We start from the raw sequence: 17,797 nt of genomic DNA on the forward strand, positions 1-17,797 counted from the left end.
AACCTCAGGTACCTGCTTTAGGAGTACGGTCACCCAGTCCCAACCCATTCTGAACCACCTACTATCTCTCCATCACTGAAGAAAGAGGCTAAAATGTAGAAGAATTCAGTGACACATTCTCATCAGCAATTCAGCAGCTCCAGAGAACAATTCTTACGTGCTTCAAATCAAGGCACACTGCTGTTTAGAGATGAAATAATAAGATTTGGAGTGGGGCAGAGGGAGGGAGTTCATGCTTTTTGCATTGTAGCCAGAGTGGGAAAATGGTTATATTCATTTGGAAAAAAAAATTGCTGGCAAATCTTCTTGACACAAGGGTGGTTTCCGTGTTTATTTTTTTGCTAGTTATTTCTTCATTCTTCTGTATTTTATGACTACACGATATTGTTAGGAATTACAGGCCTGGTTTTGCTCCCGCTGAAATAAACGGAAAACTCACTGATTCGTTTACTGCCAAATCAAGATTTTTACGACCCGATGTGGGCAGGCTTCCACAGCAGTCAGCCCAGCACATGGACAGCCTGGCCAACAGAGCAGCCAGCAGTTCTCCAGGGCGAGGTGCTGGCTGTCCGCAACAGATGGCTGCGTGGGTATTTCCTCTCTTAGGCAAGGGCTGGGCAAGGGATTGTTCTCTTGTCTCACGTACAACTGAGCAGTTTCTGCCAAATCTTTCAAAAAGTGCTCAACCTGGAGCAGGAGGTCCCAGTGAAATGTTGTGGCTGCAAGGGTTAAAACCTAACCAAGCTGTGAGTCAAAAGCGGTAACTAGTAACGTTACTGTGTACAATCCATGAGCTGCTCCGTACTCTGCTGGGCAGTGTTAGCACTGTCTTTGCAGGGCTGTGGAGAAAGTGTTGGGCCATCAATAGGAAAGCATGTGGCACTAGGAGCACTTCTTCTGGTTTCTAGTTGTTCAAATACCAGTTCAGCACCACACTGAAACAGGAAAACTCCAGGATCGTGCTTTGACACAAGAATCTGCTCAGCTCCAGGCAGAAAGAGAAAAACGAAATCTCCCTCTTCAACCAAAATCACAGACCAGAAACTGAGCAAAGCATGAGGGAGGTTATGGGACAGCAGCTCCCTACCCAGGTTCTCCTGAAGCAGTGATGTGAGCTGATGACATGACCTTGAAAGAGAAGTTTTCTGCCATCGAATGAAAAATGCCAGCATAAATCAAACTACCACACCCTCTTCTGTTTTGGGAACTAGAAAAGACCCACCTGACATTGCTGAGCAGCTGAGCACCTGCCTCCTGTGCATTTAACACACCAGACTCTAGCAGGTGAACTTTACTCCTTAAAATCATACAATTACCCAAAACATCACACTGATCTGACAGCCAACTTTCAAAACAGTGTGAAAAGTGAAGCCTCAAGAACAAAATACTTAGAGGAACCTCAGTCTCCAAGGGCATGTGAAGAGTCCATAGCTGCTTAGAAGAGACAAGCTAGCTTCCTTCACCCATCCCAAAAATGCCCTTGTCCAGCCAGGTTTTCCTGCTAATGGGACCCAAGGGAGAAGCAAAGGTGTCCTGCACTGAGAGAGCACAAAGGCATGGCTGAGCATGCAGGCAGGTTTAAGCCCCCAAGCCCAGTCACACACAGCAGCCTCGGTGGACCTTTTCCACCTCTCTCTGCCTTGACTCAGAGTGGGATAAATCAACAGGAGACCATGAAGAAGGAGAAATCAGAGAAAGGATAAGAACAAAACACAGAAGCCAAGTGTTAAGGGAATGGGTGTCAGATCTTTATATGTTGCCAGTCACTTTACTGGATAGAGAAGCTGGGGCGCCTTGAGCACAGTTTCCCCATCCAGAGAACTCGGATTTTAAGCTAATTCTGCTGGCTAAAAGCTTGCCATCAGGGCCCTAATCCCTTCAGCTCCATGCCAAGGGGTGGAAGGCGGCACACAGACCTCACTGGTAACTGCACATGATATTGCTTTCAAACACTGTTACGAACTACAGCTAAAGAGAGAGAGGCACGATTGCTGCTGATTTCTTGGCAGCTGAATCTCCACATGGTATTTCTACACAGCTGAGTCCCAACACACCTATTCCACATTGGCCGTCTTCTCACTCACCTCCTGGCCACGACTAGCATACATTGGGTTCACATCATAGACTCCTAACTGATCAGGACAATTTTGCATCCTCGCTACAGAGCATCTTCCCTGACAGGACTTTCCCAGCCCAAGGCTCTGCTGTCTGGCACAAACTGGTCCATCCCTCAAGCTCTGCTACCGCCTGTCCCTACAGGATCTCCATGGTGGTTGCACTGCATTTGCTCATGATGGTGAGTGATCTGGTACAGCTCAGCAGCCTCTGCTCCTTTCAGGGAACGACTTCTTCTCTCTTCTCTATGTGTGAGAGACCAGCCAGCCTGGCTGGAGTGCCTCTGGCAAAAACCTGCTAGGTAAAGGAGCTGGCTAGCATGCCGGAGCTATGCAATGAGTCCTTATGGCCCAGGGGTGATGTCTGATAGGGCAAAAATATAAAGGAAACCCATGATTAACAGTGCCAAATTCTCCCGAAGGGGCTCTCGGACCAGGACCACGCTAAACACCCTGTTCCTTGTCCTGCAAGGAATCCGCTCACAGCTAGCCCTCACTGATTGAAACATCCCCTCCCAGACAGCAAAAACAAAAAAAATGCCATAGTGGGGAGCTGTAGAGATGCCTTAGCCAGCCTGGGACAGGGAATTCAACCATATCCACCCGTTAGCAGGGAGGAGTTCTCTTCTGTGCAGAGCTGTCTCTTCCTCTGCCAGGGGGTTTCAGAAAGAATCACCAACAACAAAGGGTTCCAGGCCTATTTTACATCAGGAGCTACAAGGGGTGTCCACAAGGTTATAAAATATCATGCCCCTCATTCCTCCAGGTCTGTTATTAGTAAGAACTGAAAGGTTGGGCTCCGCAGAGCCTTAGTCAGCTCAGAGGGTTGGAAAAGCAATATATAATGAAATTAATTAAGAAATTATATTTTCACATTTGGCTATAATTCTTGGGAAAAAAAAAAATGAAGACAAATCATTATGTTAATATGACCTTACTGTACAATTTTAGGTACTTGCTCCTCGTACTAGAAGTAGTCAAGTTTCTCAGAAAAAAAAAAAAGAAGTTTAAGAAAAAATTGATGTGAACAAAGCAATTCTTCACCCTCAAATTCAGCCTGCAATCAGCTGAAATTTTCTTCAAAAAAATCACAGTCCAAACAAACAGGAGAAATGATGAAATTCAGCCGAAGCATTTTAAGCTTCAAGGAGTTTCAAGTGAGAAAACCAGGTCTTACAGTGGAAAAATGTTTGGTAATACAGGCATAGCAATTGCTACCAGCTCCACCTGTAACATGTTCAAATTAGTGCGTATAGTGGAGTCCCTTGTAAAAAGCAGATGAGTGAGCCCAAGTATTTCCCCTATTATTTGCATTGATACTTGTAATGAGAATAGCAATGTTTCATCTATGAATAAAAACATCAAGTCTAAGCCTTTCTGGCACTACATATGAAATTTCCCTTTTCTCCCACATGTTAACATGGAGATTCACAGGCAACATGCCAAGAAGACCGGAGAAGCTAAATTCACTGTATAAATAATTCAGGATCAAAACCACTGGTGGTAAATCTGGAAAGTCACCATCTGACCTACCATATGTGGTTACTATGGAAATAGCTTTCTCCTTTAACTTAATGTACTCAGTAGTGGGAACCATTTCCTTATGATTCACATGAATCTCTGGCATGTGCTCCACTGCTAAGTGCCAGCAAAAAACTTGTTTGTTGCAGTGATATTATAATACCTTGACAGGACTACAGGACTGGAAACTGCCACAAACTGGGTCTGAGCTAACCAGGGTGATGTTAGAATACTTGTCAGCAGAAGTAAATCAGAAGAGGACCTGGCACTCTGTTGCTATGTGGTCATGTCGAATGCCAGTAATATCAGTCTCAAGTCGATAATAAAACTGTAGCTCACAATAAATAGGCACAGCTTGTTTCCAACCCAGAGATGAGGTTTCGTGGCCACCTGCTTATAAAATGTGTTCTTGTTTGGATTTAAAAGGATGGGTTTCTGATTTGCAGGATTAAGCACAGTGTAAAAATTCAACAATTTGGGACTTCTTACCTGCCCCTGTTACTGCTGCATTGTCCATGGAAGTCATTTCACTGTCTATGCCTGTAAAACTAAAATGCTTATATATTCTTGTGTATATATCACAGTGTTTTAACAGATTGGATATCCTGATGATTATAGCATCAGTCAGGAAGAAAAGAAAAAAAATCTTGGGATTAAATCTGTTGGAGGGATAGCAGAAAGGGAAGAAAGATCAAGGACTGGTATGATTCTCCAGAGTTTCAGCAAGAACAAGAACAGCACACACGTGATGCGCAAGATCAGTCCATTTTGAGCACTACTGAGAAGCAGCCCAGGAAACTGAACAGGAAAGGAAAGAAGTCAATGACCAGGTTATTGTTACATGACTGGCTTTTTCCAAAGCCTTCACTTCATATGTGAGATAAGTAGTATGTTTTGCTAAATAGTAAAAAATATGTAAATTTGTGAAATGCCTCTACAGTAACAAATCAAAATTCTGCATTGTGCACCCTGGGTTTACAAGGCTGCTAAAATGAAGCCACCTCCGGGATGAAGTTCAACAGTTGTTACACTGCTCATATTAACACTCTATCCAAGGGCAGCAGGAGACAACACTAATTTATTTAATATTTTACAAACCAAAGCCATGTACAACCCCTGGTTATTAACCAGTGCTCTGCAGAGCAAGCAGGACGGCCTGCGTCAGAGCCTGCTTTTCCTTTGCATGGGCCACAGATTCCTGTCCTTTGCAAGAATCTAGAAATTCCTAGTCACTTGCTACGTGACAAATAGGAGAGTGCTGCAAAGCTTTTAATTTGAAAGGAAAAGGGCAGGAAAGCCCTACAGAAAGGGATCTCCCTTACGGCTGCAGGGGTCGATTAGGTCTCTAAGAGCAGAGTGGATCCTTGTCCATAAGGCGATGGGTAGGCACACTCCCTATGGGTAGATGGGTAGAAAGCAGAGAGAGGCATATCCAAAGGACTCAGGACCTATCACCTCCTGTCTCTCTCTGTGGGTGATGTAGCTTTCCCACTCTTTGATGCAATCCACAAGTCTGTAGTCAGACAGAGTGAATCTGGACTTCGGAGAGCCCCTGGGCATTTGGCACTTTAATAATTCCTGACTCACACTGATTCCTTTCTTCCCTCCACATCATTTACTCTTTTTATCATGGGGCAAGAATAATGGCTTTCAAATATGCCCAAAGTTTAGCAAACATAAACCACAAAATAAAAATCCTTTTTGACATCTTTAGAACAACAGTGAGCACACCACCTTGGTGTAATTCAGGATAAAATTTGTGGCTCCAATCTGGTTATTTGATATCTACTGACAAGGAAAAGTCACAATTTGTGACAGCTGGGTCACACTGGTACCTGCAAATGTGATGGCCACTGTCTGCACCCAGATATATTACAGACTGAGCCATTAAGACAGAACTCAATAGTATACTGAGAAGTACTAATGGGACAGTGAAATGTAGTTGTCATTCAGGTACTCAAGCACCCCAGTATTCAAGTAATACACATTTCAGCCCCTCTGGCAGATTTTATTAATTATTCACAGACCATGGCACAGGTTCTCACCTCACCTTCATAGGACGGTGTCAAATGGTCAACCACACAGCTGCTGTACAGGCAAAAATACTCGTCAGAGGTGCAAGGCGTGATGCCACAGTGTGACTTCCTGGAGATAATTTTGTATAAAATTTTCCTCACTAGTGCTCATGATTCAGGTGTCATTTGGATCCACCACCTTTCCATTTTCTGTGTTCAAGGAGGAAAGGGCTAACAGCTGGGCATCCCTAACTCTCCTCAGCTTTTATTTTGAGTTGGTGTCATCTGATGGTTAAAGCACAGCCCTGGGAAGCAGGTGGCTTTGCGATGCATTTGTAGGAGAAAAGAGAGCACCCTTTGCTGGAGGTGGGTTTTTTTAAAACAACCTGTTGTGGGACTGATTTTTTGTTTAACAGCTGGTTGCACTGTTTAATTTAGGCAGTCACAACCAGACAAGTCCTTGAAATCTTGCAAGAGGCTTCCATAGTTCCCAGGTTCCTGCAGAGAGGTTGTACCTGGCCGAGGTGTGGGTGCACATTTCTGGTCCTTCCAGCAGCTGTTTGTAGCAACCCATGTTTTGCACATTGGAATGGGCTAGGAGGACTTACCTTGCTGTGGACAGTGAACCTCCAGATGAGAAGGTGTTGGGGGGCTGTAACAACTCTCAAGAATCACACAGCTCTTGAAGGACAGCAGCTCTGATTCTCCTTACTTGTGAAAACCACTGCTCATTTTTATTTTATTTGTTCAGACAGTTGTGTCCAAAACAGGGAGCAATACTGCCTTTTACAGTTATTGGGAGATTTAAGCATTGTTCAAGATAATTTGTGTCCTGATATGATGAAGTGTAAAAAGATTTTTTCCAGGATTCAAAATCTTTTCCCCTAACAGCCAGCTAGTTGTGATAAAGATTAAAAAGCTAGCAGATGGGTCACTGGTTCTTTCCAGAGCCTACCTCTGTTCTGTAATGCATAGACCATCACAGTCTAAAGATTTACGCCCCATTACCTGCAGCACCAACGAGCATTTTTCAAACTCAGGCAAATGGAGTTTGATCACATCTGTTAAAACTGTGTCAGCAAAACGTGCATCAAGAAGTAATAAAAAGCTCTTCATTGTGGATAACAGTCATGAGAAAGCTTTTGATTTGGACTCATCTCAGCATTTCCTTTTCCCAAAGTGCAACACATAGCACACTGGTTTTTTGAGGTAGCGTGCAGGTTCCCTCACTTATCCTCGCAACAATATTTATTAGCGATAGCAAAGGTGCTGTGTGCTATCAACATTTATTGGGCACTAGCCTGATTGTAAGGGGAAACTGGAAAGGCACTTTGCTCTCCACCTCCACACCTGGAGCAGGTTGGCTGCACAGGTGAAAGACAGTCCCAAAGTGCTGGAAATCTCTTAAGTGGAAAAGTGGCCACTCCACCTTCTCACACAGGGCAGCTGCAGTGGGGAAGAGGGCTAAGAGCTACACCCCTTGCAACTGTCTCAGTCTGGCCAGATGCATTAAATGGCTGTTTTCCTTAGTCAGTCATTACAAAGATATAGAATTAGTCAAGTGAGGTGCAAAAATCTGAAAGAGAAGCTGCAACCTTGCAGATATTACAGTGCTGAGTTAAAGTAAGTCTATAGTCATAGAAATAATTTTTTTAATCTTCTAGGGCAGCCAGTTACAGGTATTGCCTCAGGTGTGAAGGAGTGATCTTGACCTTGGGTGTAGCACTCAGCCTGAGCAGAGACTCACCTGGCACTGAATAAGTTAGGTGCACTTCCCCGAGCCTGGCTGTTCCTGCTGCTCAGCCCCACAAGCTCTGCCTTGCTAATTCACGTGGTGCCTGTGTCTGATCCTCCGTCATCCTCCGGATGTGCTGGGGTGCACACAGAGAGACCCATGGCAGCACTCGTCAGCTCCGACTATGCACGGGGCACACACAACTAACCTGCTTCTGCAAACACCATCCCCAAGCGCATGCAGCCCCGCTCTCGACATTAATGAGCTCGGCCCGTCCCATGTCTCTGGTCTGACTAACCGCAAGGCACCTTGAGCTCTTCATGAATGATGAAGGGGCAACGGCGTTGCACTCCCTGGGCTGGGCTATCTGCCTCAGCACTTTGGATGCCAAAGACATTTCCCTACCAGGCAGACAGATAGACCTCTTCTAATTAAATAATGAGGCCCAGCACCTTTCATTACCTCACAATCACATACTATTATCCTAACTGTCCTTACCTTCCTTAACTTTCATGTGAGAACCACTCTGATGCTTAATTCTGAAAATTATGGATGATCTCTAAATGGGGAAAGAATCTCAATTTCCTCATGTGCAATTAATATTATCTGGCCTAGGCAGACCTGTGCTGCATATCTCAGAGCTCTGCACGCAAAGTTCACGTCTTCCTACAGCCCACTGAAATTCAAAAGCCATCTCAATATGTCTAAAATGTAAAAGACACAGCTGAGCATTTTTTCACCATGTTTGATGGTCCTTATGGCATCCAAAGCAAATCTTTTAGTAAAGGAATCTGTGTGATTAGCCATTATCTGTGCCAGGCAAACTCTGAACTCACAGTTGTTGCTAGCTTATCTGTCTGTTTGCACGGCCGTGTCCACCCACTTATCTAGGAGAAGCATAAGAATTTGCATTATTAGGACAGTCAAATGTTTGCACTCTCACAAGTAGTCCAGTGAAAGATTATTTTGTTTTGCACAAAAAAAGATTTGAGTTTCATCCACTGAAAAACAGGAAAGTCTCTGGGCCTCCACTCAACTCACAGGCAAAAACATTTGGGCCTTTAGTTATCATGAACCACACAGAAATAATTATTTGGCTTTTACATTGTTGTGTTTGTTTGTGTTTTTCAATAAAACCAGGAATTTTCCACATCAGTTTCTATTTTGACAATGAAGTGATTTCTTTTCAAGCAGTATTTCCAAAGGAATATTCCAACCGGCTTTAGCTGCTCACATTTTTATCCAATAAAGGAAGGGAAAATGTCAGTGCAAAAGACAAAAGCTGTGGAGTCATAAGGATGAGCAATCATGAAGAGTGCATTTTACTTGACTATTTCCAAAAATCTGTTCCTCAGTAAATAATAATTCTGAGTTCTTGTTCATCTACAGATCTCAAATAACATTTCTAAGAGAAGTCTTTATCCTTAAAATAAAAATTCACTTCCTTCACATGCTTTTCAGAAAAGGGATGTACATACACTTCACATGCAAAATTATTTCTAGACACCCACTCTAACTTCAGTAACCACATATTCCGATTTCCATAACCCATTTTCTTCCCCACACTTTCTCCTCACTGAACTGTCAAATCCTTCATTGCACAGTAATCTCCTTTTCCATACTATTTCCTTTCAAGAATCTCATTTATTTTCAGGTGCTATCAAACAAATAATCACTTTTGAAATTGATTACCAAAGCTAAAGTCTGGGCTTGCTGCTGCTGTCTTTCTGTCCACAAGTCATACACATGCATGCACAGATATGAAGAAAATTAGAAGTCTGGCACTAAAATAAAAAACTCAATGGATTTAAGGACCTGTAGTTTTGGATTTTATATACTCCCAAGGCTATGTTAGTGCATGAAGCAGTAGATATTCACTCTATTTAACAAAAAGAAACAGCCAAGTTGTATGCTTCTATCTCCCAATTTCAGCATACCCAAAACACCATATTCAGCACAGAGTCCTGGCCATGTTCATCCAGGTGACTTAAATCCCCATTTTCCTGTCTCCCAGGCTCATGCTGGCTTCTGACATGCAGTTTGAGGTACCTGGTACTGGAATCCATGTAAGAAGTTATATTGACAGAGTATCGTATATCACATGCTACATCACAATAGTAGACACGGCATACTCTACTAGAAACTGAATTATTCATTTTCTTATTTAACTTTTCTATCTTCATCCTTTAATATAAATGAAGTTGCTGTAGAATCCCTGCTCCACTGCAGCCATATAAATTGATTCAGTAAGTTATGAGAGGGAAGTGGAGGACGACAATTTCCAAAAGCAAAAATTGAAAAAAAAAACCCAGCCTTGATGGCAGCTGAACTCCCTTTTAAAAAGTAGGGTTTTCCCAAAGTATCCTGCTCTGATGTAACTCTGCTACTGTTTGCTTGCTTTGACTCCAGGATTAGACTTTCCAGGTGCATTTGGCAAGCCCGTTCCAGAAGATTTGCCTGAATGTTCAGTCCAGGGGTGCACTTACAGTAGCAGCTGGTTTGCAAGACTTCATTAAAGTATTTTGGGGGCCAAAAAAAGATCTGGTTTTGTCATAACATATGTATTTTCAAAAATCTATTTATTCTGACAGCATTTGCCCTAAGAAATTGAAATTGAATAACACATTGAATAACAATAAGAAAGAAATTGAATAACACATTGTGAAGTTCACACATCTTATTTTGTCCTTTTGGAATGGCAGTTTTGATTTTCTATCTCCTGAAATGGACTTTCAAAACAAAATACAGTAACAAAAGTTACAAAAGATTAGCATTAAGACCAAACATTTTTTTCTCATTTATCTGCTTTCCTGGAATTTCACTTACTTGGAAAGAGAAGTTTTTCCTTTCTACTTGGGAATGGAAAATCAGTATTTCCTTGAAACCAACAATCTAGTCTCCACCCATAATATTTGCTTTTAAATGCTAGGAAAGGACTTTCAGATAATCAAAACCATATCAAAATTGCTTAAAGCTTCATCCATGTTACACAAAGAAAATAGTGCTGTGGGCACTGTGATCAGATTAAGTCCAGGTGGAGTACATGGATCCAAACAGTAGGTCTTCCCCAGTGCCTTGCTCCACTAGAAGACCCCCAGATCAACCAACATGCCAGAAAGTAGCATCCCACTTTCACAGAGTTAAGCACCAAAAGATTGATCACGTCCCACAGTAGCAGAAGGAGATAGCAACTTTTGCAAAATAGTTAGTGTTGACGAGCTTTAATGAAGGTTTGAACCAGAACCCTGAAGAGTGTCTCAAAGCAGAGTAGCTGGATTGTCCCTGGATCAGGAGACACTGGTCCAGTTCTCTTTTTATGTAATGAAACTCTGACTTGTCTCAGAAGGACAGGCTTCCAAAATTTACTTTTACCAGAATTCTGAAAGTGTAATTACTAAAGATATCACTTCTAAAACCAGATAGGATAGAAGATTGGATCCATTGCACTAATAAGTCTATAAATTAGCTGACACCAATGACTTCAGACCATCCAGTACCAAAACTCTGCGGACTCAATCTTCTCTTTACTCAGTCAGTAAGGGGTCATCCTACTAGATGACGTACACAGAAAATTTTTTTCCATCCCCAAACACGGAAGATGCAAATTCTCCAGTGGGAGAAGATTAATGAGTGTGTAAGTACACAGGGAACTGAGAGGGATCTTACCACACCTGAAACAAATGAATCATAGGAGAATACTTTGAAGAAGACCACATTTTTTGAAATAAGTTTTCCACATTATTCTGGGGTGGTTTGGGACAAGAAAAAAAAGTACCTGTGATGTCACCAGGCCTGTTGGGTACTTCCAATCTGGGATCATGCTGCCAAGTATTCCCAGAGCGGTGATTTAATTTTGGCTGTGTCACTACTGCTATGTCAGCTGTACTGCTGCGAATGCAGCTCTCATGTCATTCCAGCTAGGCTGTTGCTGTCTTTCAAAATGTGTGATGCTACAAATGGACAAGTCAGCAAGGTACTAGTCACAATAATAAATTCTAATTGCACATATGGAAAAGATCCACAATTCTTCAGGATACTGCTACTACAGTTAGCAGTTGTTACACAGCTGAGTCTGGGGCTAACAAAACTAAATAGCAGCCTGAATAAAATGAGCTTTTTGCAGACTTGTGGTAACCAGGCGTGTAAATGTTTGTCTGCTCCCCACGTCAGCAGAGCGGCTCAATGAGGAAAGGCCATCAGTGGCTGCTTTGCCTGGGAGATTGCAGCTTCTATCCTGATGTGGGTCCTCCAAATCCAGAGAAAAGATTATTTCTCTTCATTCCACAACAGCAGTTTAAAAAAAAAAACAGGCCAAATAGGACCTCTTGTGACACGATGTACATAGAAGTGGTAAAGTTTGACAGCTCCCCATTTAAGCCAGAGAGCGGTAGCTCTTCCTTGGTAGTTCCAGTAGATGGAGCAGCTCTTACCTTGGTGCGGGCTCTCATCTCCTTTGCTCTGGACTTCTCCTCCTCCAGAGCTTCACAGGCACACGGTGACAGTCCCTCAGGCCTCCAACTGCATTTTAGAAGAAAAATTATGAACAAACAGTAGGCATCCATTTTGAAAGACCAATATAGATCAAGTCAAATATAAAATTACAAATGGAGAAGTAGAACCAGCGCTAGAGAGAAAGCAGTTTGCCAACGAAACTGAAGACAAGCGATGTGGATGGATGTGCAGTCGTCCCATGAAAGAGTGCCCTTTCATCTATGTAATAGTTTTTCCCCAGTAGGGACATGTGAAAACTTAACCACTAACCATGCAGTAAGCTGACACCCATTTTTTAGCTCACACAAATCATCTGACATCATTCAGCTCCCTGGTGGGTGAAATGGAGCTGGGGTGTGAATCCTGTAGAGGCAGGACCCCAAGACCCCGTCCCAGCAGCTCATGTTGCAGCCTGTCACTGATACAGGGGTCTGGACGAGGCAGCCTAGAACTGAGCCAGAACCTGCTGTCCCATCTCCATGCCATGGCACAGACAATTTTCTGGGGTCCCCTGGGGACAGACCTTCACCTTCCCAAAGCTCCAGAATACGGACCATTTAACAACAGATCGCATGTTACCATGCCCCAGCTGAGCTGACCTAAGTATCCACATGCACAGCCTACATCGTGCCGTACACAGTTCAAGTTTGCTTTGCCTTCATCAATCTTTTCCAGCAGCAGATGGACTCCCAGGCAGCAGAAAACTGCCATATCCAACACAGGTCTCTTCCAGTTTCTCACTGTACTGGGGAAATTGGTGTCCAGAAAGATGGAACCAGAAGCAGCAGCCTCCAGCTCATTCCTTCTCTCGAGGTCATGGAAACAGGAGGCAGCACGAGGCAGAAACCACCACAAGATAAGTCAAGTGCGAGAAAATCAGTCATGTTGCCCTGAGGAGGAAAAGGTGGAAGATCTTACTAGGAACAAAAATATCAAATGGATATCCACTAAACCATGGTGGGGGCCAATCCTCCACTTATACAATTATCCTACACAATTGAAGTAAAAAAAATATTTCACCATTGACTAAAATGGTAGTATAAACTCTTTCTAGCCTAAAGTGACTCACTTCTGTGGCAGTCATAGAGATAAATCTAAGACCATGAATTTAGCTATTAACTAAATACAAAGACAGGAAAGCTATGGTCTAGCTGTCTTCTGACAACTACGAGGCACACGTGTCCATAGAACATACATTGGCCCATTTTGGGTGACATACAGAACACATAACCGGGAAAGGTCTGAAAAGCCCATGTATAAGAAGCTAAACCAAGTAAAGATATTGTGATAGATCCATAAAATAATACACATAGCCAACAACATGATAGTGAAAACATAACCATCAAATGGACAAGAGGTAAACCAGAACTGGTGTCGTTGCAGTTGGACTGCTATATAGCATGTTTTATTGACAGGATGGCTTCTTACTCCTTGTGTTTCCTAAATAAATGAACTAGAAGGGCAACCCATTCTTGAACTGAAGCTGGGGTCAAAGATTACAAAGTGAGGCAGAGTGCCCTGGCTGAAGGTGACAATGACTGTCAAATGATCTATATTAACAGAGGAAGAACCAGTCCTGACACTCAAAAGCTGTCACTGACTGTTGGATCCTTCTTCTGCAGTCAGTGATTTCTCCGATTAGACTGGAGGGACAGCAGTTTTCCCTTTGGATAATTTCAAGAATATTTTCCCTGTCCCAGAATTTTAGTAGATTAAAATTCATTTACTTGGGGAGACTTTCAGAAGGTCTCTGGAGCTACACAATGACAAATTCCCTTACTACTGCAGTCTGCTTTTGAACTGATCCTGGATGATGGGACTTTCCTCTTGCGCTTTGCAAGTGCTCAAGGAAGCTCTTAACAGGGGTAAATCAGGGCAACTCACTGATTTCAGTTCCTAAGGAGAATTAGCTAGATCACAGTTTTTGATCAGTCTAAGATTTTAGGGCAAAGAAAATTGTTTTAGGTGAGTCAGAGCAAAATCCATCATCCCTTCAGCACTGTGCATATTTCTCCCTACTCTGTAATTTCACCTTTGGAAATTCCAGCAATGTCAATCAGAGCAAACTGAGAGTCCCAAGGAATAACAAAATAAAAGCAAATATTCAATGTTACGTACAGCACAACTGAGGAATGGTTTAAAAACTAAAGTGGAGCTTCTACAAAACCCTAAGGAAGTTTTACATTTTGTAGTGTCAGCAAAGCAGGAATAACATTCTTTCCCTCCACAGAAATTCACAAAGAGCTATAAACACCTACAATAAATTTAAGACTTGTGACCACTTCTTAAACTGAATGTGTTGGAGGGCTTTTGTTGCAAATCCCAAGACACTCTCAGTAATACTGTATTTTATTATACTACTTAAATAACCTTTAAAATTTATGCTCTGGAGTAGGTATATTAACTTCCATAGTAGCTGTAATCCAGTAAAGAGTTTACAAAAGGAAAAACTTTGGTTTTTTAAAATATTGTTTTATATTTCAATATAAGAGCCAATATTGATTTTTTTTTTTAGCCTTGGTATTATGCATTAGATTAAAAAGTCTGTGAGAACAATTCCCTGATTTTCTGAGTTGTAAGAAAAAAGCTAGGCTCTTTCATGTGAATGGATAGCTGAAATAATAGCCACCTCCAGCCTAAACGTGGCACACAACACCACCCAAAAGAGAACACGTACATAAGGCAAAAGGGTTTTGCTTGCTATTCTTCTATGAACATGCATATTTTAAGCAGACAAACAGGGAGATCAAAGGAAACAGAAATGCAAAGGATACAACTTGAAAAAAACATCACCAGCATGAAAAGGTAAAAGAGAAAGCAGAAGTGCCAGGGAAAGGGCACGCGGCTTGCAGAGAAAAGTCACTGCCTCGAGTCTTTCGAAGTTGAGATTTTGTATGTCGCTTAAAAGCAAACACCCCTGCCTGAGAAGGGGACTACATTCCTTCCTCAGTTTCTCCTCTCCACAAGAACCTGCCTGGAGATCCCCACATCCAGGCAGGTCCCCAAGAAGTCATTGTGTCCCCAGAGACAGAAAAATCCACAGGCAAAGCTCAGACCATGAGATCAGTGTTTGCAGGCTCAGCACACGATTCCTGCCAGCTCCCAGGGTGCTTAGTGTTAAACAGTCCTACTGAAATCAATGGGTCTGCTCACGTTTGTACTCTTATTCACAGCTCCTGTAAATGTGGCATGCTCATGTCCTAATTTTAAAAGCCAAAAAAAACCCCATCATTGTTCTACACTTCTACAGAAGTGTAACGTGAAGGACAAAGTGGCGTAAGAAGTGAGAATTAGAGGAGTATACTGAAGTGTTGGTACAAGTGGCTATCAAAAAAAGTTTAAAAACCAGCATGCTACTATGATATTTCAAGTCCAGTGGCAGTAAAATTAAAGAAAAATTAATGTTTAAGTCGGTTATTATTCATTAAACATTTAGACAATGATAGGACTTAGAAAACAACTGTGTTGGCCTTTGCTGGGTTATCAGTTTGGGGGCTTCACCACGACAGAATACCCCCATTCAAAGAAATATCACGGTTCAAAAACTCTTTTGCAGACTGCACAGAGTCACTCTCCCAGAGAGGTTTTGGGAACCCAGGAGACACAACACTGAAGAAGAAGCAATCCTGCCTAAGAAGCCTCCCAGCTCTTCTTTCTCTGACCTGTTTGTGAAAATTCCCCAATGAAAGAAGCTCCACAAGCTCCCCAGGCAGCCTTTTCACTGTCCTCACAGGGATGTCCCATCCGAACTGATTGCCACGGCAGGTTTTGCAGCATCCCACATCAGCTGCAGTGTGTCGTGACTCTGTTAAACGTGGATTTTGGCTGGTGTATCAGGCTTTATTTTTAATGTCATAAAAGCTAGCATGAAAAAACTATCATGTAAAACTGAGTAAATATATTTATTACATTAGTTTTATTCTTCATTCCTTTTTATTTAAGAACTCATGGTTTATTGGTGTGTTAATGCCAGTATCTGTAATTTAGAAGGTTTGTCTGTAATTGAGAGTAAGAGTTAAGTTACTAACTTGTTCTGTTACTTCCATTTCTCAGATGTCTGCTTCATTGGAGTCAGCTTGGTGTCTCTCCCTTAACCCACACCTTACTGCAAGGGGTCATCCGGACCAGTGTTAGATCCCACGCAAAGTGCTGTGAATCAAATGCAGATGATATTGGTCTTTCTGGTCTGCCCTGTGCTAATCAAAGTGATGAACAGACTACAAAGTCACATATAAGTCACATTTTTATATTAAGCTACAATTGTGATATACAAGGGAGTTCAGTGGCCTGGTCAAAACTGCCCTAGGACTGCTGTCCTGGATCAGAGCAGGGATCCATCTAGCTCACTATCCTGTTTTTTTAGCACAGCAAGTCCCATGTATTTCAGAAGAAAGCTTTTAATATATCACACAATAGTCAGATAGAGATTGAACTAAGCTCTGCGTTAAATCTCAGTGTTAAATCTAATTTTGAAAGACTGGATTATCCTAAAAGAGCAAGATTTAGTAATAAACTGCTAAAATCTCAGAGAGCAAAAAATGTAAAAATAGCTTTAATGTAGAAACTGATTTAGTAGCTATGGATAAAGACAGTATTAGCGGGAGATAGGTAGGCTACAGCTGTCATCCTTTCTGATCTCATATCCAGATCCAAAGAAGCATTTGCATTACTAACTGCTCTGCAGATAGAGAAATCTCAGTGAAATCAGCAGCATCTCAGCACCCAAAAGAAAGCCAGACATGGCCTTGCTCCTTCTACACCAGTTCATGGCAGCCTTGTGTTCCACTTCAGTCAGGCTTGGGTGAATCCTGATTCAGAAAGGACTCGTGCAAGTAATTTTAAACCCCAGCTATACTGATCCCACAGCAGTCGGACAGAGTCCAATTCTGTGTAATCATAGGATCCCAGAATCACAGGACAGCTGAGGTTGGAAGGGACCTCTGGAGGTCATCTGTTCAATCTCCTGCTGAAGCAGGGCTACCAAGAGTATAGTCGTTCTGTATTCACTGAGACCGTTTCCAAGGGACGAAGCTAACTACTCATGTATACCTTTGCACATAAAAGCCCCCAGCAGATCCTAAGGAAGATTTCTGTTCTTACTGTGAGACATTTAATTCCAAATCTTCACATTAGAACAGACAAATATTCTCAACTATGGCAATTCAGAGTTTTCCAGTGAGTCATCACACAAGAATGACTGCAGGCATCTCTCCTGCGGATAGGATATGTCAGCAACACTACGTTGTACTGAGCTCTACTAGTAAACAGACACTTTCTGAAGCAAGATCAATGAGATCTTATTTGTACCTGTCCCTGAATACCAACCATCAGTGACAGAGACTGGAAATTAGAGGTATCTAACTTCTGCGGTAGAATTCAACTCCAGATTCATAGGCTGTCCACATGTGCACTAGTAGTGCAAATTCACAGTATTTGATTTTGGTGAACAAATATAACTATCTAATGTTGTTTGATATGCTCCAGGGTATCGAGGAGATCTACACAGAGATGGATGTCATGGCACTAGACCCATGAGATGTCTAGTTCCTCCCTGAGCAGCGTCAGAGGTCAAGCATGATCTCCTAAGCTGATATTCTAGACCATGTTTACACAGGCTGTCCTCATTCAGCCACCTAACACAGGCAGCCAGGTCCACCTGAGATGCTTGTCTCCGGCTACAGTTCCAGAAGGTCTCACATGATACCTGCCAGCCCCATGCAGGTGTGTCAAAAACGCTATAGCATCTCAAATAGCACTTGACGTGTATGTGTGGACAAATGATATCCCTTTACAGTTGTTGGAGAGAAAAATAGCAGTTCACACCAGCTCCTGTAGAGACCTTCTTTGTGATGACATGAGTTGCTATTTATTGAGTATAAAGAGATTCTAGATTATGAGCTCAGATACAGACATTAATGTTG

This window comes from Chlamydotis macqueenii, chromosome 2 (assembly GCF_036417535.1).
Source record: "Chlamydotis macqueenii isolate bChlMac1 chromosome 2, bChlMac1.mat, whole genome shotgun sequence".
Classification (NCBI taxonomy): Eukaryota; Metazoa; Chordata; class Aves; order Otidiformes; family Otididae; genus Chlamydotis; species Chlamydotis macqueenii.